We start from the raw sequence: 22,655 nt of genomic DNA on the forward strand, positions 1-22,655 counted from the left end.
AGTAGAGTGGAAAGCTAAAACAAGCTTTATGTAGCAGATCTTTTTTTAATGTACTTTTCCCATAGTACAGTCACAGTGCCCCACGGTCATTGGTGAAGTCTATAAGCTGCTTTGTGAAGCCGCTTTTAAGTGCTGCGAACCCACTTATCCTCTGTATCTTGGGTAATGATGAGACTACTCATCACGGCAAATGCACGAGACTGTTTTTTGTTGTTGCAGACATTTGATCCAGGAAGAGAGGAAATGCAGTTGAAAAAACAGCACTATTTGTTCCTCATTAAGTATTATGTGTCAGCGCTGTGTGTATGGAACCACATGACACCACTGTTTCTCGCCCTGTGACCTCATGTTTGGAGCCATGCCTTTCTTTGGCTATCTGTATTGCATCACTCTCTGAAACTTGTCTGAATGGGATCATGGCACAATGAGACCGTGGCTCTTTTCTTTTTTCGCCCCATTAAAATAGGGGTATAACTGTTGTCACTCTTGCTCCATAGAGATGAGAGTAATCCATCTTTTTTATCCCTGCCAGGAAAGACATCCGTTGGCTTGCCAGTTATAGTCAGTCCTCTGTTTACACCTAACATTAAAGCTTAAGGAAGCCTCTAGTTTGTATGCAGTTAGAATGATGCATATTTTGTTTTCATTACAGTTTACATAATCTAAGCATGTAGCCTGCTTATTTTGAGTACAATATAAGTGGAGTTGTGTTCTCCATGCTGTCACTCTCTACACACGGTGTACATGTGACCATCAATTCCAACCCAGGTTATTGGAAATACGTGCTTAGGACTACATTTTTGAGAACCAACATACAGTTGAAATCAGAATTATTAGCTCCCCTTTGATTTTTTCTTTTTTTAATATTTCCCAAATTATGTTTAACAGAGCAAGAAAATTTTCACATTAATATTTGTTCTTCTGGAGAAAGTCTTATTTGTTTTATTTTGGCTAGAATAAAAACAGTTTTTAATTTTTTAAACACCATTTTAGGGGCAAAATTATTAGCCCCTTTAAGCTATATTTTTTTCGATAGTTTACAGAACAAACTGTCATTATACAATAACTTGCCTAATTACTCTAACCATTCTAGTTAACCTAGTTAAGCCTTTAAATGACACTTTAAGCTGTATAGAAGTTTCTTGAAAAATATCTAGTCAAATATTATTTACTGTCAGCATGGCAAAGATAAAATAAATCAGTTATTAGAGATGAGTTATTAAAACTATTATGTTTAGAAACATGTTGAAAAAAATCTTCTCTCTGTTAAACAGAAATTGGGGAAAAATATAAACAGGGGCTAATAATTTAGGGAGGTAATAATTCTGACTTAGGCCAGTCACGATATCTATTTTTTGTTGTATGATATATTGCACCAAAATATATTACAATAAACAATATTATTGTAATATTAAGACCTTTTTATGTCACTCATTATATAATGCCAGAATGCCAATATAATATCATCACCATGCAAGTACACTCTTCCATAGAACATATATTTCATTATTTTTAATATTTCATTTATACCCTAAATAAATAATAATAAATGTTAACAAAAAAGTAAGCAAGATAAAAAAGAAACAGGCTGCGATAACTGCTACTTGATCAATTTTCAGTTGTATTATTTTAAAATAATAAAGTAATTTATTGTAAGTACTATAGTATTTTTTAACCATACTGTCATCCCCAATATATCCAATCAGCTTAAATGTTGATAGAATTGTTTTTTTATGTATGGCCGATATTTATTACATCACCAAAAATGATTGAGGTCATGTCCATGTGTTGTGCGATAAGTCGATCTATGGATTATTGTGACAGGCCTAATAAACATTTTTTTTTCATATATTATACCACATTGATATTGACTGACCAACCCACCCCCTTACCTAAACCCAACCAATAGTGTTTCAAAAGCAAGCTAGAAAAGAAAAGCCATCTCTGTGTGCTTTTACTGTGACCTTACGCTGATTTTTGTGGGTTTCGTTTTACCTCGTTTATGAAATTGTGCTTCGCTGGACTCTTAACTCCAGTCTGCTCCACTCCACACCGCCTCCCAAATCTAGTGTCATTTGTTGTGATCTACTGAACAAACCAAGCACAATGGAAAAGCCCTGTAGCATTCATTTCACATATAAAATGCAAAATATGTACTCAGCACATAATTCTCGGTTCTCAAAAATGAACACCAGGGCACATTTTCTGCCAATGAGCCTGTGTTGACAAATTCAAAAGTAAAACCAAGTATGCATTTAAAAGCAGCTCCTTCCTTTATTTGTGGTTTATACACTATATCATTATATTAAATATAATTGCGTTACTTTGATTTGAATGAGTATGCAGAAAAGTCAAGTACACAAGCGGTGCATGTAAGTACAATGACTGGGGAGTAAAGTATTGTTTAGACGTTTTTTTAATGCTTTGTCAATATTTTATATCCACTAAGGGATACATTCTCGAAAAGGAAGGTTATATTAAATAAATCTAAAAACAATTGGCCTAAGTGCTAGAAATTGTTTTTCAAAATGACAAAAGGTAAACTAACAACTGGGGAGCATTCAGTGTGTATTGTGGAAATAAGTGTCCACAATGTTAGTGACCAACTCTGAGATTTCTCTTCTAGTGTAAGAGTTCTCAGAGTAAATCAGTTCATTCTTCTCTTTATTTCTGCCATTTACAAATCATCATTGAAGACATTTATCCAGTCAGGATGTATTATTTGATTAAAAGATTAAAGGAATAGTTCACCTAATACATTTTCTGAAGTTAAGTGTTGTTTTTTGTGATTTCTTCCGGCAACTGTTATACCTGGATTCACAAGTTGAGTTATGATGTATGAAGTGGGCTAAATGGGAAGCTGAGTTAACAATTTATATCCATACTTTCTATATTTATTAATTTGGAATTTATTAATCCACTGAGTCATGGATTACATTTAGAAAGCTGGATGTGCTTTTTAGAGCATCAAAACTGGGCACCATTCACTGCCATTACCAACAAGGGAAGAGCCAAGATGTTGTTAGTCCAATTTTGTTTGAATGAAAGAAGAAATAATTTAGGGTGAAATACTTTAGGGTGAAAAATTTACCAGATTATTTTATTATTTTATTTTGTGAATTCATTGAAGATCTAATTTCCGACGCATCAAAAAAAAAAAAAAAAGAAGAAGCAAATTTAGATTTTAAATAACCATAATTTTCTGTGACTTTTCAATTTTGTATTGATTGTTTACAAAGGGTTTACCGCAGTTTAAAGTCTGTCCTAGAGTCTTTTTACTTTGAGTGTTTTTGCTTAGTTTTTATTTTTTTAAGAGACCCTGAAAACTTATTTAGGAACTTGTACAATAGTATTACTGACACTTTCAAGGAAATTTTACTTAAAAAAACAAAAACATGTTAAACCACATTTTTAGGACTGTTACAAAACATCAGACATCATAATTAGCTAACTCAGCCTCAGCTTGGTCAAAACCTGTTTGTTTGTTTTGTTTTGTTTTTGTTGAAAACTAAAGAAGATATTTTGAAGAATGTTGGAAACCAGTAGCTATTAACTTCTTGCCGTTTATTAATTTTTTTATATTGTTGATGTTGATGGCAGTGGTTTTGAGTATTTCAAAATATCTTCTTTTGTGTTCAACAGAAGAAAAATCAAGTCATAAAGTCTGCAATTACTTGAGGAAAGGGGTGGAGGTGGTGGGTGGGTGTGGGGGGTGATTTTTTTAAAAGCTTATAAAATTAAAAAAAAAAAAAAAGAACGAACAGACCAGCACTAAAAATGCTGTTATTTAAAAACAAATACTCCAAAAATGTAGTTAAGACTATTGCTATTGTTCTTAGTGAATTTCTTACTTCCCTTGCAATTTAGGCTTAAACACTTATGTGTGAGTAATGTATGTATTCACAGGACCATACTGTAGAAATCTGATCTCAAGTGGTCAACGGAGACTCAAGATAAATGTTACTACTACCAGGTTTAAATGGTGTTATCTTCACTGACCACACATCTTTACAGCAGGTGTAAACAAGGCCTTTTTGAAGAGCCAAACCATTAAGTAAAAAGCTGTGATGTTTACATGTCTGACACTTGCAGCTGGTCAAACGGTTAAGAAAAAAAGCCTTAAACCTGATCTGTTCGAAGAGTCTCTGGTTTCAGACGGATCTGAGGTCAGCTAACCTGCTCACCTCACCCAACCTTGCTATCCACACTGATATTTATGAAAAGACCCAGACGGAGAAAAGTGAACCCTAACACCTCATTAGAGTGTTTTTTAAGGTTTAGGAATGTGTTCAAAGATTGCATTCAGAAAATATTTGCAGTATTGCCTAGAATAGATCTATTCTACAGTGAAAATCAACAACAACAAAAAAGTTATTTATTATTTTTAATTAAAATATTTTATTAAAAAAAGTGCAATCTTCTTTTGAGGTTTTTAGTTTTAGTTGTGATTCATATACTATGTTAGTAGAACAAAAAAAAATAGGTTAACAGAATAACCATTTCAAGACACTGAAACCTTTTTTTTCCAAAAAGAATCAGAATGAAAATGAGAAATAATCAGAATGAGAATGAGCAGGAAGTGCACAGAACCATGCTTAGAATGAGAATTCTGCACATCTTTTTTTTCATAATCTTAGTTCATTCTTCAATTTTGTTCGAAGTATAAGGTGTTTAGTGCCCTGCAAAGTGGACAACATAAGAAATTCGGTCATAATTCCAGTTTGAAAGAAGCTTGTTCAGTTTAAATGGTGTTAATTGTGTGAGGTGTGACTTTTTTACAAATCTCCTGATTACAATTGAAATAGCCCTTCACATGTTTGTAACAAGTTTTGCCTGCAGACACTGCATAGAGCTTCAAGTTCAGCAGAGTAGTACTTTAAGTTCAGCCGGTTGCCTGGAGAGCAGTGAATACTCTGTAGGGAGCTTGTCAAACTGAACATTTCTTCATGGAGCCGTCTTCTAAAGAGATCTAAATCTGGTCTATTAAGCTAAAGAGACATACAAAATGTTTAAATGATTTTGAATCTTTCTGCTGACAAGAGGTTTGGTTACTGTAGATCTTTCAGTCCATGTTCTCTTAAGCATCAAGATGCTACATGCTGAAATACAGATCCTTACAAGTAGGGATGCAACAATTAACCGATTTCACTATTAACCGCACTTTTATTCGTCACGGTTAATTAATCGTGAAGGCTTTTCAACACTGTGATTCTGCATGGAACAAAACTGCTGCAACTTAACAAAGTTATGCCAACTGTGTGCTAGTTTGAAGTTCGGAGCTTGTACACCACGCACACTGGATTAACTATGGCTGAGGCTATTAACTAAGAGCCAGTCACATATTGCGTTTTTGCGTGCAAGTTCGTTATTTCCAATGGAGGCGCGTGACTTGCATATATTGAGCGACGGACTCGTGCTTTCCAGACGCACCTAGTAGTTGCAAGAATGCCGTAAGTTTATTTATTTATTATATTAATTTATTTTAAAATAATTTTAAAATAATTTATTAATTTATATTAAATTAATTTATTAAATTTTTATTTATTTGTATATTTTTGTTTTTTAAATTTATTTACATTTAAGATAATTAATTAATTTAAATTTATTAAACTTTATATAAATTTATTTACATTTATTTATAGTAATTTATTTTATTTTTATATAATATTAATTATATATATTTTAATACATTTTATTTATTTATTTTCATTTTTATTTATTTTGTTAATTTTCAGTATAAAATTTTTACGTTTAAATGGCAAAACTTTTTTCACTTATTTTTAAGTCCAAAGAGAATTGGACTATTGTTTGTTTTTTATTATCATTTTGTGCCGTATTATTTGGTTACTGAGCAGCAACAAACAACACTTTAAAATATAAGGAGTTTTCATGTGATTTTCTAAACTAGCAGTATTTTGAAATGAATGCATGCATAATAATCGTGATAACCTTGATTATACCTCAGACTCAAATAGCACAACCAAAGTCTATAATCGTTGCATCCCTACTTACATGCAATTTCATCCCTTTGTCATTCAACTGAACAATCTACTGTCTGAGGGTTTCAGTCACTTTAGAACAACCGTTTTACAAAGGGAGTAAAAACTGTAAAGTTTGGCTGCCAGTTAAACAGTGTTAAGCCCAGCTCACACTGTGATTTTTAATAATCCTAAATGATTGCTGCATTTCAGACTGCATGAACATGGCTCCCTTGTCACACTGTAAGATCACAGTTGTCATTATGTCAGAATGAAGGACAAAAACACATCCGGAGTGTGACATCATCATCCCCGACACTTTCACTATCTTGGTGAAATGTTACCTCACAGTAGTATAATTTTGCCAACAGCATGCCTCATTAAAAAAAAAAAAGCTGTTTTGAAAGTTAACCACGGTGGTTTGAAGCTGTTGTATCATCAGATTTGGTGCTCCTATTAGTTCTTGGTTTGATGCACGTCACAGTTGAAATCTGTGTGAATCACAGTGAATATCTAATCACATAATCGCATAATGGCCATAATCAGCTGTCGGTGAACATGTCAAACCAACAATCAAAAACCAAAGATTTTAGCCTAAGATTAAAGGAATCTTTTATAGGTTTTCCCAAATGTGTCTAAGACAATCAAAACGTGGTTAATCAGTGTCAGGATGGCTTTAGTCAGATAATTAAGGAAAGTACCAGCAGTAACAGTAATTTCTGTGTTGTTTCATTTTTCTCAATGTTTTTCAAATATCTAATTGAAATGGTAAACAGAATATAACTTATGAAATATGCATATTATTCCCTCCTGTTTGCATGACTGCATATATGACCAAGTAGAAGTCTCAATGTAGGAAATTGTAGGTTGTTCTCTAATTTTGATCTCCACATGATTAAAGAATGTATTTGAACATAGTTCTTTCATCTCAGTGGGATCGTTTGTTTAGTTAAAATGTCAGTTTAAAGCACATATGATGGGCTGGGAGGTGAATCCTTTCCAAACCTTACAATTGGGAAATCATGGGAAAGCATTTCCAACTGTTTTCAAAACAAATCTTCAACTGACAGGTTTGTAAATATCTGTTTGATTTCATGTAGGGACTGTGTTTGTGTGTTCGCTACACACTTTGTGACCACTGTGTGATCACCTGGCTGTATCTGATGTTGTCGAATGGTTTGACCACCCACAGAGGTCATGGATAGGATTTCTAAGTCTCGGCCCACTGCTCTCCTGGAAGCAGACAAGAAGAGATTGGCGAGGACACTTTGGCTGATCTTTTTTCGTTTTATTTCCTTGAAGTGTCAGTGATCTCATTGATTTTTTTTCTACTTCTTTGAAAACATTAAATCACTTTGCACTAAAAACTGTAAATCATAATGATTATTTTCAAATGTTCCTGTCAAAGAGCATTCATTTTAGAAATGCTCAAAACAGTGTGTCAACCATACGGTATCAATAATGTTAGATAAAACAACAAAAAAATAAGAGACATAGAGTTATGGTTTGACTGTTGATTGCTTTTATAAATACATATATATTTAAAATAATACCATTTAGAAAAACTATTAAAGTGTAAACTGAATAAAAGAAAATATAATTAATAAATTAATGATTTTTTCTGGGACAATGGTGCTATAGCAAATATATTCTTGGGAAATATTAAATTTTTATTACTTCATATTTAATTGTAACAAATGTCCAATTGTGGTGTATTTATAGTTTTACTTAATTCAATTTGCATTAAAATATATTCTCAAATATTATTTCTATTTTTATAAAGTAGTATTAAGGTAGTATTAAAGTAGAAGCACCAAATTAAATTGCCTATAATAACAGCTCGTAATCAAAACAAGGCGTTGTCAGTGTTGTCACCATTTTCGGATAAAGTTAGTAGAAAAGGAATAAATCTCTGACATTAAGTTACTTCCATTGAAAGCATTATATAGTTATTTGTCTTTTAGATCTTTCAAGGTGCTTGAAGTTCAAAGCAATTGAACATGGCTGTGTTTTCTGAGCATGCTCAGTCGTTGTGCGCAGTGTTAGTTTCGTTGATGAAAAATTTCGTCATGATTTTCGTGCACATGCATTAAGTAACTGGTCCACAGTAGATGCGGGATGTGATTGCATCATCATTCATAGGGATGTCAGTCTGATTAAAATAAAATAGCAACAGCTGAGAGAAAAAGAAGATTCACATTTGATGTCAAGATAAAAAGACCGTTAACCATATGGCGAGGTAATACCTGATAAAAACAACAAATCTAAAGTGATATCAGCATGCCAGGAAATCATCCCAAAATTCATGCAAAGGTAAACTCAGACTCAGATGTTTTTTTTACCTAAGTGTCTGCTTTTGCTTAACTGAAATGGTTTAGCCACTGGCTGATTTTAAGAGAATGAACTCTGTTAGATTGTACATTAAAAGTCATTACATTGGTAAGTCTTAAATTCAAGTCTTAAAATCTTTAATGTAAGTCTTTACATTTTAATGAGACTGTTTTATAAAATTTTAAGTTAGACTATTTTGTGTAAATAAATGTATACAATATTTGAATTAAATTACACTTAAATTAAACCAAACATATTTCAGTCAGTAAATCTAGAGTAGATTTAGTCGATTAAAATCTTATGAAATTTAGTTGACTAAAACTAAAATGATTCAGAAGACTAAAATATGACTAAAACTAAAATGGATTTTTAGACAGAAGACTAAAACTAAATCAAAATTTGCTGTCAAAATTAACTGTTGGTGCCAATATAAAAATAGAGATGTGGGTTTTTTGTTAATTGCTACACCTGATCAGAGATTGTTGTCCATTCCTGTTTTCATAGTGTGGAACATCTGTGTATCTGTTGCTGAAATCTGTTTATCTAATCCAGTTAGGTGATTATTTTTGATTATGTTTTCCATTGTTTCGCTGAAAAGTAGTGCACATCCTCTCCTTTCAAAATAAATTGGTAAATGTTCTGGCAACGTAATGAGCATATTTGATTGTACTGTGCCAAGTGTGCTTGTGTGTGGCTGTCTCGCTTTGTTTATTCTTCAAGAAGTCTTTATACAGTTGGGTTAAGACTACCTTCTATAAATTCTGTGCAAATACACAACGAAGCAAACATATACTGTACAAGTTTACCAACCACAGTCACTAATATCAATCACATCAGATGCAAATTTATTATGTTAGGTCATATAAAATCAGAAGGCAATGTTGTCATTGCCAGACAGACTGTATATTTCATGCTCTTAGCACCGTCTTGGTTACTGTCAACACCTCAAAAGTGATTGAGAGATTTAATAAACATTCTCATACATTTCCAGCAGCACGAACATGTTGTGTGGCCCCAAAACCCATATACACTCACCAGCCACTTTATTGGGTACACTTTGCTTGTACTCTGCTTTAATTGTTTGTGGCATTGAATCAACAAGGTACTGGAAATATTCCTCAGATATTTTGATCCAAATTGTGATGACAGTATTCCACAGCCTCTGTAAATTTGTTGGCAGCACATCCATGATGTTAACCTCTTATTCTACTCCCTTGGATCGAGAACTAGTGACTTAGGATATTTGAGCTATGTTTATGAAACCAGTTTCAGATTATTGAAGCTCTGTTTACACCATGTGGTCATAAAGGGTCAACAACACCAAAGTCCTTTTAAGGCAAGTCATTTCACTCTGCGGCCATCATTAAAACACCTCTCGGGCAGTATGCTCGGGTTAATAAAGGACACATCAAATTCTCCAAAACTGCTTGCCAAGCTTACCATTAAATGTCATATCAGCAATCACTAATACAATTAAACAACAACTGTCACTTTAGTTTAATTTCTAAACATCCAAATCACGCAAATTCTGCAGAAACTCACGTCTGGTCCAAGCCTTTCCCCGGAGTATCGTCAGTCTGTAGCAATCGATGATTGGCTCCTGTACTATTAGGCGGGGCTTTATTCACCATTTTGTCTGTTACACTTTTCCAGATTCACAAAGATACGAGTGACACGTCTTGTGTATTCTATAGTCTTTGACAACGCTCACATAGACTCTGCATGTTTAAATAATGCTCATTTGATATTAAATAGCCGAAAGTGTGCTAAGAAAATATTCACCATGCCATTACACCAACATTAACATCCTGAAAAGTAGATCAAGTTATAACAGTTCAATACTTTCATGTTTTAGGTGTTTTTGCCAGGTTGTGACCCTAACATGCAAATGTTGCTGCTGAAATTTTCTATTCAGACGACAACTTTTTTTTTTTTTCACCTTTGTGAATTGTAGTCTCACTTTGCTTTTTTAAAATTTAGCAAAAAAAAAAAAAAAAATAGTAATCCCAAATGTGATTGTAGATGCTTTTCCTTCAGTTTCCATTAGAGCATCTTCAATCAGTGAATCCAGGTATTTTTAAAAATGATTTGATTTTCTCAAGAAAGGCTTCAAAATGCACATTAACAGCAGTTTCGGTAGGCAGCAACTATTAATCCACATTCACACAAACCACCTTTCTTCTCTATATTGATGCTCGGTTTGAACGTCTGTAAATTGTCTTGACCACGTCTATAGACGTGCCTTATTGCATTAAGTTGCTGACTTGATTGGCTAATTACACACACTCACCGACCACTTAATAGGTACACCTGTCCAACTGCTTGTTAATGCAAATTTCTAATCAGCCAATTATATGGCAGCAACTCAATGCATTTGGTCATGTAGACATGGTCAAGACGATCTGCTGCAGTTTAAACCAAACATCATGGGGAATGGGGAAGAAAGGTGATTAAGTTGACTTTGAACGTGGCTTGGTTGTTGGTGCCTGACGGGCTGGTCTGAGTATTTCAGAAACTGCTGATCTAAATGGCCGAAGAGAATGAGAATGGCCGGACTGGTTCTAGCTGATAGAAAGGCAACAGTAACTCAATAACCACTCGTTACAACTGAGAATGCAGATGAGCATCTCTGAACGCACAACACATCCGACCTTGAGGCACACCGGGTGCCTCTCCTGTCAGCTGAGAACAGGAAATTGAAGCTGCAATTCACACAGGCTAACCAAATAGATTGGAAAAACGTCGCCTGGTCTGGTGAGTCTCAGTTTCTGCTGCGATATTCAGATCGTAGGGTTAGAATTTGGCATCAACAACATGACAGCATGGATCCATCCAGCCTTATATCAGCAGATCAGGCTGGTGGTGGTGGTGTAATGGTGTGGGGGTTATTTTTTTGGCACACTTTGGGCCCATTAGTACCAATTGAGCATCATGTCAACGCCACAGCCTACCTGAGTATTGTTGCTGACCATGTCCATCCCTTCATGACCACAGTACCCATTCTGATGGTTACTTCCAGCAGGATAATGCACCATGTCAACATGCCAAACGTGAATCATTTCTTGAACATGACAATGAGTTCACTGTACTCAAATGACCTCCACAGTCACCATATTGCAATCCAATAGAGCACCTTTGGAATGTGGTGGAACGGGAAATTTGCATCATGAATGTGCAGCCGACAAATCTGCAGCAACTGCGGGATGCTAACATGTCAATATGGACCAAAATCTCTGAGGAATATTTCCAGTACCTTGTTACAATTACCATACCTATGCCATGAAGGATTAAGGCAGTTCTGAAGAATAAAGTGGTGAGTGTATTTGCATCAACAAAGCTGAACAAAGATCTTGTATCTAATAAAGTGGCCAGTGACATGCAGTATACCTTTTTTTTCTTTTTTCAATCCTGTCTGCTGCTAAGTTTCCTATCCATTTGCAATTTGCGCATAAATGAAAGCCAAGCCTAATTACTGTACAAATTATATGTTTGATATCTGTTTGGTGCTGATATGTTCATATGTGCCATCAGACATATCAAAGCAAAACTGCGGAAAGACTGTTCGTTGCTATATAATTAATATAATTAGGTACACATGTCTCCTAGCAACTAAAGACCATTTTGCACAAACATTTGGAATAATTTCACAAGTGAGTGCGAGCAATAACAGGTGAGCTCACTGGGTGTTTTTGCAATCCATGGATTGTGTTTTAGTGTTGTTTACCAGGGTTATTTCAATGCCCTGCAGTTTAGCTTAGGTTTGTCTAATGAACCAAACAAGCAATGATCTCTATGTTATAGTTGAATAATACAATTCATTAGTGAAGCGTTTCCTCACAGACACCTTTACAAGTCTATTAGGAAGGATCAAATTCATTTTCATAAAATATATGCTTACACAGAAACATTTTCAACTAAAAAAGGGAAATGTTGATGTGTTTTGGTTGCCTGAAAACAGTAACTTTTCAACATTTAGTACAATAAAAAAAGATTTATGAATGATTTTTATGAATTTATATGGGTTAAATTTAAAACAAACAAATTCAATTTTAGTAATGTTCAACTTAATTTGTTTGATTAAATTCAGTCTAAATAAATTATTTACAACCACTTAACTTAAAAAAATGAGTAAATCCAAGTAATCATCTTTGATTAATATTTTTTTCAGGGTATAAAAAAGAATGTTTTTTAAAATTATGTTTTTATTATGTCAAACAAAAATGTTTAGTAATAATTTTAATGCCATATATGTGTATCAGTCAATGTAATGTGTGAGTATTTGACGACTAAAGCAACAGTACTATACTTCAGTACTGTATATGTGCAGATGCATGGTGTTTTTTAACAAAGTGACATCTCCAAATACTGGACTGACTTGCAACACTTTAAAGGTAAAAGACTTTTTCAGCTTTGCAATGGACGTTTCATTTATTTGTGTTTTTTTTTTTTTTTTTTTTTTTTTGCTCAGTATTGTTATGGTTATAATTGGTTCTAAAATGGACTTGCACACACACACAAAAACATGTAAGATGAATGAATGGCAAATATGGGTTAATTTGTCATAAGATTTCTGCCGTCATTTTCATTCATACAAAGGAGGTTGTATTTTTTGGAGGTTGTGATCTGTTTGGTCTGTAAAGGAGTGCAAACCTATACAAAGGCACAACATAATTCTAATGTTTTGTAGATATGATCCACTTATAGCTTCAAGCAAGTTTGGCCCTTTGCTTTTTTATTATTCTGATAAATTAGTTTTTAAGGTAAATGCACTGTTTTGAAGTCAAATCTGACAAATCTGTAAAACTGACCACAATTTTTCACACACAACATAATGGGGACACCTCGTGGGCTACATGTATATTGCAGTGAATTACAGTCTCAAGCAATGCTCTATTAAATCAGCAGATGGCAGACTAAACATACACAATGAAGCATTCATAGGCACTTTATAGGCACTTTATATTCTCTATTCATAATATATGAATTTGCACTGAAATTCTTAAAAACTAAATGTGTATAAAGAAATATATGAATTGTTTAATTATATTAATTTATTAAACTACATTTTAGTAAATAACATGATTATATTACATTTTGACATTCACTCAACTGATACATAATTCATTTAATAAAGAGATGAAATTATAATAAAATACGATTCAACAACCTTTACGTATGTGTATATGTATCTGTCCTTTTCGATGGACATCAGGTCAGAACAGTTGTACTTCCCAAAAATTATGCCAACACAAAATACACACACACACACACACACACACACACACACACACATGATTGCTGGTAATCTTGAAATTTATTTTCAAAATCACAAACATTTAAGTTTCTAACATTTTTACTTTAATTTTAGGGTTTTGGTTTTATATAGAGTGTTTATAACAAACTTTCTTTATCTTCCTTGTCGCTCCACATAATGTCCACATCTGAGATATTTCCATCTGCTATATGCTCAAGAACTTCAAGATCTGTATATTTTGCGTATGAAACTTTTTCAGCAAAGAATTAGTACATTCAGTTCAAGCAGCATTACTGAAGATTTACTTTCAGTAACAGATTTTGAACCTATTGTACATTCTAATGGACAGACATATTTGACATACCAATAAACCGGAATCAAAACATTGTAAACGTGGCTTGCGTTTGTGTCTGGAATGAAGGGATGCCATGTTGGTTTTCAGTGTTCAGTTGTTGTTGTTTTTTTCCAAAATACAACATGCCGAGCCTGACTGCCATTTGATTGGATGACAATCGTCCACTCTTATGGACTGCAGGCTTTAAATTAGATGAAATGCTCAGGAACCATAGAAAACATGAGCTGTCATGCGATGTTCATTGTAATGGACACAGGGTCCGATTATTATGTGATTTATTATTCATGAATGCATTTGTTCTTATCCGTTTAACATTTGTATCTTTATTTAGATTTTCTATCAAATATTTCTATACATTTTTGTTCACTTTCAACTTTGCATATAAGCAATTTCTGTAGATAAGAATTTTTTAATGGTTAATTTTTGTTTTAAACGTCCCCATTAATATTCTGAAGAGTTATGAGTCACAACAGACCAACTCCAATGGTTCATTAGCAAATATAGTTCATTTAGAAAAATAAGCAGCAAATTTACAACATCAACCATATAATCCATATAAAGCAAGTAAGTAGTGAAATGAAGAATTCTTTGATATTTTACTGTGACTGCACCTTAAAATTGAGACAGATCTGCTGTAAAACACCTTTTATTTTGTATTATATAATTTCATCTGTCCCACATCCACCTTTCTAACCCATCTCATGGTGAATTATACTGCCAATTATACCCGCAAACCTGACCTTGGCCAAGTTACTAGATTATGATCCACAGTATCGCTCTAACTGCCGGTCCGCAGTGTTGACTAATGGCAGGTTGACCTTGTGGTGCCAATGGGCATCTGGTCAAGGCTGTGTGCTTTACCACAGATGTCTGGGATGGGAAGTGTGCAATAAATCTATAGGCTCAAAATTAGTTCAGTGAAATGCCAACCTACTGCTCTGTTTGGTTGGGCCCATTTTTTTTCTAACCGACGCTGATGTCATATCCTGGTTTGAGGTACATTTGGATATATGAATTTGGCTTCTCTATGTGTGTGTGTGTGTGTGTGTGTGTGTGTGTGTGTGTGTGTGTGTGTGTGTGTGTGTGTGTGTGTGTGTGTGTGTGTGTGTGTGTGTGTGTTTGTGTGTGTGTGTTTGTGTGTGTGTGTGTGTATGGCCAGGTCTAATTACAGACTGGGTAAAGAGGCCCGTTGAGGGACATAAGTAAGCTTCTAGTAGGCCTAAGGTCTCCCAGATTTACCACAGCATGAAAAGTGAGAAATAGACAGTGAGAGAGTGAGAGAGACGAGCCAAGAGAGAAAGCTGAGGAGAAATTTAAGGACTTGTGGGCGGAAAAAGGAGGAGTGTATCAGTGTCTTTATGTGTGAATCTATTCTGATCTTGTCACAGGATTCAGCACCACTGAATCAGGTTTTCTGAAACATGTCAGTATTTAAAAAATTGTTTTCACATGAAATATATATATTTTTTTGTGATATTTGTGTATACACTCTCAGAAAAAAATGGTACAATGTTGCACCAAAGAATGTACAAACCCTTGTCACTGGGGCAGTACCTTTTTTTGGAACAGAATTGCACTTTAAGACGAAGAAATAAATTTGTAACTTTGCAGTTTGTACCTTTTAAGGACATGATTTGTACTATGGGAAACCAAAATGTACCTTTGGTTTTTAAAACCTGCAGATACAATATTGTACCTTTTATCAAAGGTACAAATCTGATCCATAAAGGTACCACTGTGACAGGACACTTTGTACTTTTACAGTGTCAAATGTGTTTCTTCAAGAACTATTCAAAGGCATTTTGCTACATCCAAAATGTGTCAATTTATTTTCAGCAAATTTAAAGTTTCTTTAATTTACAATTAAAAATAAAAACAAATAATAAAAAATGTTCTCCCATTTTCTCACAATATCTTTATAATCACTCAAATATTCATTCAAATTGCTTAATTAAAAAAAAAATAGAATTATGCAAAAGTCTTGTAACGAGTTATGCACAATGTCTGATTAGCTTTACAATACTAAAATTTCTGCATATGTGGGACTTTTGCCAGCTCCCATGTTTTAATATGAAAATTATTCGTAAAATCACTTAATCCAGTCATATTTATTTTCATGGTATTGTAACAAAGAAGGAGTTGTTGATGTACCTTTTATATGAGAACAATTGTGTACCTCCATTTCAGTTGTACCGAAAAAGGTACAGAACAGTATCATAAGAGGCCTTTTAATAATTTAATATAATAAGGTACAATTTTTACAAAGGTACAAAACTGTTCTTAAAGGAACACTTTTTGTACCACTGTGAACCTTTTTTTCTGAGAGTGTTTACAGTTGAAGTCAAATTTATTATTATTATTATTATTTTCAAATATTTCCCATATGATGTTTAACAGAGCAGAAGGAAATTATTTCTATAATACTTATGTTTTAATTTGGCTAGAATAAAAACAGTATTTAATTTTTAAACGATTTTAAGTTTAGTATTATTATTTTTTTGATAGTCTACAGAACAAACTATCGTTATACAATGATTTGCCTAATTATCCTAACTTGCCTCGTTAATCTAATTAAGCCTGTAAATGTCACTTTAAGCAGAATACTAGCATCTTAAAAATATCTAGCTAAATACAATTTACTATCATCATTGCAAAGATAAAAAGAGATTGATTATTAGAAATGAGTTATTAAAACTATTATGTTTAGAAATGTGTTGAAAAAAGATCTTCTTTACATTAAACAGAAATTGGGGAAAAGATATACACGGGGAGGCTAATAATTGTATATGGAAATAATTTCACCAGAGGACTTAAATATTATAAAATTTGACTTGAATAAAATAGTTTTTTGGATGATTTGGTGATTTTTATATTTCTATCTAAAGGTGGACATCGAAAATTACAAAAGTTTACCATTTGAAAACCAACCCAGTGACAGCTCTTGTACTTTTATTCCTAAAAGAGCGTATGGAAATTGAATGTTCAACTGTAAAGTAACACTGCATATAAATAAAATCTTCCTTAAAGCTGTCTACACTGTAAACGATTTCTGTTGTTTTCACGGTATTATACTGCATTTCTCAACAGTTGTTTACTGTATAAGCTGTGCACAGTGTGTTACTGTATATATTGCTGTTTTCACAGCATGATAATGTATTCTCAACATTTCCATACTGTGAACATGATTAACAGTATGCTACTGCAGATTTTACAATGAATTTTGGGAAAAAATCAGTTACTGTGCATCTAAATACAGTACTGCAAATGACCATGAAAAACTCTACACACACTTTATATTATTATTATTATGTTTATTTTATTTTTTGACAAAGTATTTTGAGAAGAAAAATAAAATAACCAGTTTCTTCAGACTGTTCAGTGCATAAAGCTTTCCCCTGGTTTTCCATATTTGGGTGTACTGCACCTTAATTTTATAAGGTTAACATGAAAATATTAAATCATTTTTAATCAACATAACTTTGTGCTTAACCAAAACGTAAACTGGAACAAAAGTAATTGATTCATCATGAAACCAAAGTCAGCTTAAATGTCATAATGACCAGCCTGCTTTAGACGGATTCATGAGGTTAGGGCACCCGTCATCACCATGGAGGTCACATATCTCCGCATTTTCAAAACAATATTTTAAAATACCCACCATCTCTATAAATAAACCACAGACTTGAGTTTAAAACAATTACATTCCCGCATGAAAAACGGTTAAAACTAAATTTTATAACACATTCATTATAGAGCCATCTAAGACCGGGGCAAGTCTCACATGTCTAGCCGATTATAACCTCGTTTCGCCGGATACATGAGTGATGATGGACACCCTGGAGGTCAGAATCTCCGCTATCGGCAAAGCACGCTTAAAATTTATGATAGCTATAAATAAACCACAGATTTGAGTTTGTAAGAACTACATTCTCGCATGAAACACTGTTAAAATTTCATTTCGTGACATATTAAACGCAATATTTATAATATTAGCTGGGCTTTCTCATCCGCCATTAACATTTGCTTGTTGATGTGAAATGAATTCTGGGAGAATTTTTTTTTTATATATTTATATATAATTCTCAAAACACTTCAAACGAACTTTATTCTTATTGTCAAGGTCAGATATATGCAATAATTTCGCTGGTAAAGTGAATAAAAAACAATGTTACTATATTGTAATCAATATCACGTTTGCACTGGTTCGGTTCAGCACTCGAGCAACTCTGAATCGTATTGAACCGAATTGAACCGTTTGCTCGGGAATTATTTGATCACACGTGTTCACAAGCACATTCAGCAATATGCAATTAGTGTATAATTAGTGTATAAATGAGTGTGGCCAAGCAGTATAACGAAATAGTAATGAATCATATACAAAAAGGAATCGGTTTTAGGCGGATTCGATTCTTTACTGTTCACTAATGAGCCGATTCATAGAACCGAACGGACACGACTCGACATGCAGGCAACGGCTCTCCTAATTTGAAATTCACCTGTCGTCTTTCATCCAGCGAATTCATCCTCGGTAAGTGTTTTAAAGTCAAATTCTGTCCGTTAAAGGATTGTTTTGTATGTATTTCTGTGTATTGTGTGTGTAATTTAAAAGAATTAACCAAGTGACATTAGTTGTAGGTTCTTATGTTTTGTCACGCTATCCGTTAACAAACGGTATTTTAAACAAGAAATAACAGACGCCAGGCGGTCATTGTAGTGTTTGCGAGGTATTAGATACAGTGAGTTTATCTTTAGTGAGTTATTGACCATACGCTAAGTTACCTGAAAAACATAACTTTAACTTGTTGTAACTGCATTAATGAATTCTCTATTTCAGCACAACACTGAGATGAAGGCGAAGTCACCATGAAAAGTTAAACGTTTACCGTTAAGGTAAGCTCTGGTCTTCACATAGTCATTATGACTAAGCTATCATTATGGTAAAAATTTTTCAACTGTAAGTTAGTTATTTAAACTAAACTCATAATGAAATGAGTCTTAACTGTTTTATTAAATGGAGCTGAAAATTAAATGCAGTTGAATTATTTTAAGCTAACGTTAATATTAACAAAATACATATTAATTGTCTATTTCTCAATAATGTTAATGAGCTTGATGTATAATGTGTCATTAATTGTACATTTAATTTTTGGTGTTCAGGTGTACCTGAAGTGAGTGTACGTTCTGAGTACACAGATATAAGCCAAAGTCATTATCACTATATATATATATATATATCCATCCTATTCTAAGAGAAATTGATGGGGTCAGGGAATGATTTGTGTACAAATGTATTTTAACCCCATACAGATTGGTATGGTTGTACCATAGATTTAGATTAATTAATGTTAAGTCTTATTTTACTCTTATTATATTTATCTGTTTTTCAGCTACAGTAATTGATGTTGAAAAACTGATGCTACCAATCTCTCCTCACTTGATTATTCAAGGTAATGTTGATGTCTTCCTCATTTTGATTAGATTTTTAAATGTCAAGTTGTTCACAGATTTGTTGTGAGGAGTTTCATGTACAACCTCTTTTTCTTCTTCCAGCAGTTCCTAAGATAAAAAAAATCTGGTGTTAAAACAGCCACGCCTATGCTATCTGCCTACCAAGTGCTGAGTAAATATTAGACAAACATTTTTTTCTATAACTGTTGTCTTTGTGTTTATTAGCAATTTTACTGGGCGTATGTGTTTTTTTTTTTCAAACAGCCTGGAAACTGTAAGTTTAGTTCAAAATGTTATTTTATGCTATTCATTTTTTTGTTAACATAGATTGCATGGTGAAGCTATCGTTTTATAGTGGGAAAATGTAAAAGAGAATCACTGAATACAATGGCATAATGATTCTGCTTGTTCAAAGAAAGTACTTGATTTAGTTTTCCTCAAGCGATACATCAGATTTTATGACTATTGCTTGACACTTTAATTGAAGGGACAGTTCACCCCAAAATGAAAATAACAGCATCTTTGGCATCCTCCACTTGTTTCAAAATAGTTATACATTTAATTTGTTCCGTTGAACACAAACTCGTATTTTTTAAAGAAATTTGGTTCAAATATGGATGTCAATAGTTACTGTTTACTAACATTCTTCAAAATATCTGCTTTAGTGTTTAACAGAAATTTAAACGGATTTAAAACACATGGAGTAATGGTGGCAAAAAAGTAAACTATCCTTTTAAATATTTTATTCTGAGACTTATTTATATGTGTCTTGTCTTTTGCCATATTGTCTTTCTAGCTCAGATTGTGATGAACCTGGAATGTGACACCAGTTACTCTTAAGACAAGAACCGAATAAAGCACAGATGTGGAGGGATTTGCAGCCAAACTAACTGGAGGGAAGGAACCTTTAGGTAAAAACACCTACTTTATTTAGATCTGAAGTATTTTATTTGACATAGAGATTTATTGTTTTAATTCTAATTTAAAGCAAACAAGGTTGAGCACCCCTGGTCTAAAAGCTCAAAAATGCTGTTTCCGTGATAAGGTTAAATGTAGTTGAGAAATAGATTCATTAGGATCAATGCTTAAAGTAAACATTTTCTTCTCTCTGTAGACCAAACATGTTTACTATCCCTCACATTTTAATAAATTGTTTCTGTTTTTGTTTCTTACAGTGTGGGTGAACATACTACCTGGATGTCCAACAAAGGCTGCACAAGAGCTCATTTGATAGCACACATTCTGTCCTGTCTACATCTCTGATGACCTGGAAGTGCTTCGACATCAGTGAGTAATACATCTTTATATTGTCATGCATACAGGATTTCTGTAAGCTTAGCTTTAATGTTAGTTTCTAATCAGCAGTGACTGTTTTAAAAAATTAAGTATTTAAATTATTCTCAACGTTTTACTGATGCTGTGCACAGTAACGTTATGATGATTTAGTTTGAGGAAATGTCACTAGAGGGTTTGTATAAAAAAAAAAAAATAAATAAACTGTATGAAATGACTCGATAAAATGTTTATTTGTCTCGCTGACATGCCATCACTGCTGCATATTAAAATACAGTAATACGAATTGACAGCAGAATATTACCACAAACATTTCATGAAGTAGGCTAGACTGCTCTTTAGTTCTCTACTCAACTTTAACACATTTCCTCTTGTCGCTGAGCCTCTCTGCAGATTTTGCCAAAAATGAATGCTTAGTGATTTCTTTGTTTTATGCAAACCAAATATCAGTAACTCATCTTTAGCATTATTTTAAAAAATCACCCACGGCTTTCATGTTCTCTAACGCAATCTTATCTGTAAGTTAGAAGTGGATTTATACGTGTTAAAAGCCTAAAAGTATTTAATTAACATTAGTCACGTTAAATTAGATTATTTTTATTTATTTAATTTTAAATATGTAGCCTCTTAAAGTGAGAATGAACTGTGTTCACCCCTCTTAAATCCGTGGAAGCACTAGTAGTGTGATCATGGAATCAGATATTCGAGCTATACAGAGTCGGACATTAAGTTAAGATGAGACTTTATTTTTTACACACCTGTGTGGACACCTGACTAGCGATCTTCAAGAACAATGCCCGCTGATCTTTTCCCCATTAACGTTAGTGTAATTGTGAATTGACAACAAACTGTATTTCACCAACAAAAACAATTAAAAAAACTGTTATATATATTATAACTGTTATATATATTTATATATATATATAAAAACAACAGTGCAGTGTTTCGTTTCTGAATGAATTAAATGGTTTGAGGGATGATTAGTTTTTACTTCAGTGATTGATTTTGCTTGTCATTTCTGCAGGATCATCAGAAGTGCTCCTGCCCTTTTTCACTGTCCCTTTCCACATCATTTGGCCTTCATCATTTCCTGTCTTGTAGCAGTATTTTTACCTGTTTTTAAAATTGTAATAATTTTTGATGCATTAATTGTTGACTGGTTTTTATGATCAATTGTTTATTAGTGTTCTGTTGCTTTGTTATATTGAATAATTGCTACTGTTTTAGCATGGTTTACACAATAAACCTTTATTGTGAAGTTAAAGTTTCAATTTCTTTATTTTTCTTGTATTTCTTGAACAGTTAAAATAACACTTTTGCAATTTTTGAACATTTTTACCCATTATAAAGTAGCACTATTAAATAAAATAAAATAACATTTAATAACTGTAAAATACTATACAGTAATAATGAAAGTAACGTTAAAATACCGTAGTTCTTCATGGTAAAAATGTACAATAAAATACTGTTTTCAGTTTTGCAGTATGTGTATCACTACTGTAATTGGTGTTACAGTAAAAATCAACAACAGTAAAATGATGTATTACATTTTACAGTAAATGTAATACTAATGTAATTAGTATTACAGTAATGTTACTGTTTTATGAAATACAGCAGCTACTGGATAATTGTTGCCAGTAACTTACTGTTAATTTAACAAGAAATCGTTTACAGTGTATGGTTTATTAAACCTGAATGTTTTAAACTTGCTTTTTATTCCCTTTCCTTTCTTTTCTTTCTTTTTTTCCTATTTTTTTATGCAATGCAACATGTGCAAATTATATAAACATATTATGGTTAAACTTTTCGAGTAAACCACAAATCACGTTGCAAATTATGATGTCAAGTAGGAATCACGTCAATGCTGAAAAAATATACTGTGTAGTACTATGATGGTTTGACTGAGTATAATAAGGGCTTCACACCAGTGGTCAATAATTGTAATTATTTTGCTATAAAAAATTATTAGAGTTTTCATTTGAGAAGCATACGTTTG

General features: G+C 33.1%; 1 protein-coding gene across 2 annotated transcripts in view; it reads left to right on the forward strand.

Annotated features, from left to right (window-relative positions):
* meox2b (mesenchyme homeobox 2b) overlaps positions 1-22,655 on the forward strand; it is a 99,610-nt gene that overhangs the window by 7,399 nt on the left and 69,556 nt on the right. The window lies entirely within an intron of this gene.

Source organism: Danio rerio, chromosome 19 (assembly GCF_049306965.1).
Source record: "Danio rerio strain Tuebingen ecotype United States chromosome 19, GRCz12tu, whole genome shotgun sequence".
NCBI lineage: Eukaryota > Metazoa > Chordata > Actinopteri > Cypriniformes > Danionidae > Danio > Danio rerio.